This window comes from Cupressus sempervirens, chromosome 1, assembly GCF_028749045.1.
Source record: "Cupressus sempervirens isolate cs-2001-9-10 chromosome 1, ASM2874904v1, whole genome shotgun sequence".
Taxonomy (NCBI): domain Eukaryota; kingdom Viridiplantae; phylum Streptophyta; class Pinopsida; order Cupressales; family Cupressaceae; genus Cupressus; species Cupressus sempervirens.
In genome coordinates, this window is record NC_143118.1 from 793,212,262 (window position 1) to 793,218,414 (window position 6,153).

The window sequence follows — 6,153 nt, forward strand, 5'->3', positions numbered from 1 at the left end:
TTCTTCTAATAGAACCATCATTTAAAAAGATTACAATCACAAGAGGATCACATTGATTTTAAACTTCTAAATAAGGCAATGTCAACTCATCTTATGAGAACACAATGTCAACTTTAGTCATAGTTGTACTCATACACTCCAACACTACTAGCACATTATTAGGTCCAAAAAGGTTTTTTAAAGCATTTTGAAGCATAGTGTGGTGTGTGGGAAAAAATGAAATATGTCCCAAATGGATGTATTAGTAGGACTAGCAAGAAATTTTTTAGTAAGCTCATACTCTTTACCAACATTTTGTTAAGAGCAAGGGGAAAGGAGGAAAAGGTTGAGAATGAGAAATAATAATTAATTTTTTCTTGTTGGTTCGGGTGTTATATGTATGAGTTACTACATGATAATTGGATTTTTAGCACCTTTTACCACAATCATTTTAATAATATCTTAATGAGGCTAAACACCAATTTTAGGTTTCTCACTATCAAAAACATGAATGAAATTAACTTGATTAGGCTCTTCCAAGGTTCCAATTCAAGAAAGGAGATCGTCAAGGGTATTATCCTCTTTAGCATAGAGGGTACCATCCTCTTTCTACAAAGTAGTTTCATGATTTGAAATTCTTTTAGGAGAGGGACAAACATAACACATTAATGCTTCATCTATAGAGGAAAGTTCATTGAAATGTAAGGGAATTAACAACCATACCAATCTCCTATACCATCATCCTCTTTCATCAAGGTATGATCATGAGGAGGTACAAATCAAGAGAATAAATTGCATCATCCTCCAATGGTCCATTCCAAATAGGCATATCACTAATAGAAGTGTCATCTTCTTACATCAATATGTCCTTGTGGATAAGAGGGTCCTTAGGAGAGAGATGCCATGATAAAAGGAAGGCTAGACCATTATCACCTATAGAGAATATATGCACTATAAAACTAATCTATTTGAAAACAAAGTGAAAATATTTTCTAAAATCATGAAACATTAAATGGAGATTTTTTGTATTTTTAAAATTAATTTAAATTTACAAAAAATTAAAAAAATGATCTATATGCATATGGAATGTATCGATACAAATGAAATGATTACTAATACATTGTCTACAAATCAAATCAATATTATAAATTATATGTAAGGAGCCAAGCTAACCAAAATATAATGAGGGAAATAATATTCACTAGGATGTGTCAACAAGCTAGGAAGCTTACGCCAATCTCCTCTTACATTGGAAGAAAGATGATATTCAGGATTTAGACTCAAGTGATAGGTGGTTACAATGACCCTTCACTATATAAAAGATGATTGTACAAATGAAATTGAATAATGTGAGCTCTAGGGAAAGATTGACATGAAAGAGGGAATTATATGAACGTTAAGAAAATAGAAAGCTATAAATCCAAGTCTAAAGAAAACTAAAAAAAAGTTAAAAAATGACTAACCTTGAGTTTTAGTTCAAAAAGGTACATATGGGTGACTAAGAGGGTTAAGGATGATGCAGTCAAGGTCATTAATGTCCCCAAAAGGAGATGTCTAGTCTTGTGGCCAAATCACCACAAAATAATTTTGAACACAAAAAAAAAAACACTAACTAATAAGCAAATAGGAACTTGAATTATCATCAAGTTGGATTGCAAATGAATATTAAATATTTAGGACATGATCCTTCTTACATTACAAACATATAAACTTGATTATTTACTAAATTAGATGCTAGACTAATAAATTTCTTCTCATCTTACCTAGAACTACCTAAAACAAGGACTACAACTAGACTTATATACAAGACCACCAACCAGAAATCAACTTATTTGATAAAAAGATCTCCAAGATGAAGGAAAAATATTACAAACAAATAGGTCAAGACTTAAATCCATAAGAAAACCCTCAAATAGATACATCATCCTATGCAAACATAAAGAGGCCTGACCACATGTATAAAAGCATACAAAAATGCACCAATTAACATCACATATCATGGAACTCCATTGCAACATAAATCCCATCATCCTAGTTGTTAGAACAAGAAAATAGATGTAGGGCCAAACCAATCTTAAGATAACTTTATCTATAAACATCAGAATAAGATTTGAAGATAGACATAGGATCTTTATAATGTCTAGATCATGCCACAAGGATCACATAATCACCAACTAGAATGATTGCTGCCTAAAACAACAAAAAACTATCCAACTAGAATAGTAAGTAGAAAAATTAAAAGGACATATTTTTGGGTGATGCAAGATTGCCAAAAATCCAAAGATGCTCTTGCATTGGACAACCCAGATTAATATGAAGATTTTCCATAAAGGAACTTATGAATAAGTAATAGGATAAATAACATAAATCCCATTTTCATTCTTAACCCACATATCCTCCTCATCAAAAGGAAAATGGTTGAATCAAATCCACAAATCCATAAGTTTAATAGAATACCTTACACTCTTAGGTACTCCTCTACTAATATTTCTCTAACCTTTTCTATGATCCTCTAGTATACACCAACTTCTTTTGCATTTATCTCATCCACAACCTACAACTAATGTCTTCTTTACAATTTTTTTTTTTACTCCACCTATGACATCATTCAAAAAATTATTATCCTCTAATCCACTCATAATATTTTTCTCCTCATATGATACCACTAATTTAGTAACTTGTAACATAACTTTTTTGTCATCAAACTTCAATTTTATTGGCCCAGATCCATTCATCAGATTCCTCAATAACCTTTTCAACTACCTGTTGCAAATGCTTCACGTTCTAATTCAAAGTAGTCTAATCTCCTAATGCACAAGTCCTTATTGCACTCAGGTTATTATTTATTCCTTCAAAGGAATTAGATTAAATATTCTACCATCTTTTATGATAGTTCATACAACAATCATGACTATAATCAACATCATACTGCCAAGGTCTACCCAACAAAACATGGAAAAAAACTCATGTTAACATTGACCAATTTTGAACTTAACCCAAGACTTATCTTTCACCTCAACCATATGGTCATTATAAAACCACCTTATCTCATAGGGACAAGGATGTTTGAGTCTCCTTAACCCCAACTTTTTTACCACTTCCTCTAATAAAATTTTATTAATATTTCCTATATCTATTATCACCTTGCAACATTTGCCTCCTAATTTACAAACAACTCAAAATAATTGTCTTTTCTTCATAGGATTCATATCCTTCTTTCTCAACATTAGTCTTTTGAATACCAGAGATTCTCCCATCCTAGGTGCAACTTCTCTCTCAATAGATTCACCTTCATTAGCTTACTTCTCATGTACCACTAATTTCTATTTTTCCTTGCTAGAACCAACCAAACATTAGAAAAATATATATCCAACATTACTACATTTGAAACAAGTCCCTTTGAACTCTCTATTTCATCTACCCCTTCCATTATTCTTCTGATCAAGTTCCTCTTCAATCACAAGTTTATCCTTTCTCTTATCACCAACTAGTTTATCCCAAAACCTAGGGGTATCTTGTCTTCCCTTCAACTTATCCTATGTCTTTAGGGTGATAAGAATCCTCAATTGTAATGATACTCTACATACTTAACTCATCTTGAATATTAAGTCTCAAACCATTAATATACACATCCACTTTCTTTTTTGGATGACTCTCAGTGTCTAGATTTGATTGCTATCTTGCAAAATTCCTTGGTATACTTCTTAACTCTCAATTATTTCTACTTTATATTGTACATTTTTTTTAAATAATTCCAATTCATGATCCTTTAGTATGAACTTGTCCTTAAGTATAGAAACCATAATTCTCCACCTTGTGATCTTAGGTTCACCATTATCTTCTCTAGCTCTTTGTAACACTTTCTACCATATGGAAACACAACCTTTATATTCAGACTATGCTAACCTAACCCTCCATGGATCTCTAACTTATTCAACCTCAAAGTAATTCTCTAGTTCATTAACCCAATATTTTAATTCCTTTTTATGTAATGAACCCAAAAACCATCCAACATCCATTGTATGACTCTTACCCATTTGTGCTCTATCTTACAACAATCTTTCTTGTTTGATAGGAATCTTATCTCCACCTATACCAATATGTTCAACAACTTCCATAATTCATCTTCAGCCTCATGGTTTCTCCTAGACCAAAAAATGTACTTTAAATCTTAGTCCTTATATCATTTATTAATTCCTTCATCACTTTCTCTAGCCTTCTAGGGTTCTGTCCCTTTAGGAAATCCTTGCAAATTTAAGGAACCCCAAGTTCTCAATCTCCCTCGGTTTAATGATCTAATCATTAGTGTTGATTGTCTTACACCAACAAGAAATCTTCTAGCACTAGTAATCTACCCTAATTATTTTAGTCCTAGAATGATCAACTTGTCCCTCAACTAATTCATTGACTCTTCCTTGTCCAAACCCTCTACAATTATAGGTTAGATATATCATCTAGTGCCACACAACCAAGATTTATATGTATCATAATATTTGGAAATTGATTTTATCTCTCCTCATTAGTGTAACTCTCTTTTTCATGCCAATCAACAAAAATTCTTATTCTTGACCACCTTACACAAGCCACCAATTGATGTCAGTCAAATCCTTAGCTCTGTCAGCCCATAAGAAATAAGAAAAAAAATCCACAAGCTCAAGAATATGGATATAAGAATCACAATTTTTCTATGATACCACTTGATGTAGTCACGTAGTCAAGGTTAGAGAACTCCCCAAAAGGAGATGTCCAATCTTGTAGCCAAATATCCACATCAGGAATAATATCTATTTTTCACAATGATCAATGATTAGTACAAAGTTGCCATGTTCCATATTTTTTCTTTGCAAGAATGATTTAGCTACAACATGGTGAAGTAATTGGACAAATACACCCTTTTTAAACATCTCATGAATTCATCTCTTGATTTAATCATTTTATAAAACTTACCTCTTATACATTATCTCATTAGGAACTAGTGTTCCTAGAGCCAAATTGATGGACTATTTGACTTGACAATGTAATGATACTTCAATTGATGAATTCAATACATTCTAATGTCTTTTAAAAGTCCACTCCATTTGCATTTGTTGATTTGTTGTAGTGGATACTTTGGCATGTACCTTATAAATAACTAAGTTTTTTCTTGGTTGAATCATGAGTAGCAACAAAGCTCTATTTTGAGAAATCAACCACCTACATTATTGAATATTTATTAAAGATAGAGATTGTGTAGAACTTACCTCCAATATTTGATACTTTCATTCACCAAGTTTGATACTGAAAATGTATAGATTGGATTCATAGATACCATGAAGCTAATACATATATGATTATCCAAATAAAACATCACATAAATAAAAAGGAACTAGATATCACAAATTATTTCATCCTTGAATGAATTTATAGAATACAAGACAAAAAATGACTTATTTACCTGTATATCTCACTCTTTGTTTACCCATTCAATGGAGTATGGATATGGATGTATTTTCATCTTCAAATGAAATATTTTTATGGCATTGGTAGTGTATGGTAGGTTTTTATAATCAATGGTAGATCAACACTTTCATGTTAGTACTTGGAAAAGAGGACAAGAAGATCCCAAAATGTAAACTCCTTTTAGATGAAAACCATGCCAAAACTACCCAAATAGATCTAAGGGTGTTAATGTAAGATTCACACCAAAGAGGGAACATTATTGCTAAGATATCTTTGTCTCTTTTTCCATTTAATGTAATGAAATGTGATATGATGCAACAAAATTATCATAAACACTAATGCTATGATAAAAAACAAGATATATAATATAGTTTACCAAAAAATGTTTAGTTGAGGAGAGAGAAATAAAAAGCACTCACCTTGAGCACTAGTAGAGGTTGCACTTTCATAGCTTAATATCTCTATCAGATTGTGTTAGAATCATAAACATACTTAGATATAGAATCCAAAGGCTTGTAAGTCTTGGAAAATCTTAAAGTACCAAGAAAATGACAGTTTTGGCTGACCTATACCTAGAATAGGTTAGTTTTGGATAGCCCATAGTTGAAAGGGATGAGAATAAATATCTCATATCTATAGCAAAAACTATTATTTCAAATATGTAGCTTCATGAACTTGCACCTACACATAAGAAAAGAGGTAAATTATTTGGAGAAATAGGGTTTCCTTGAGCAA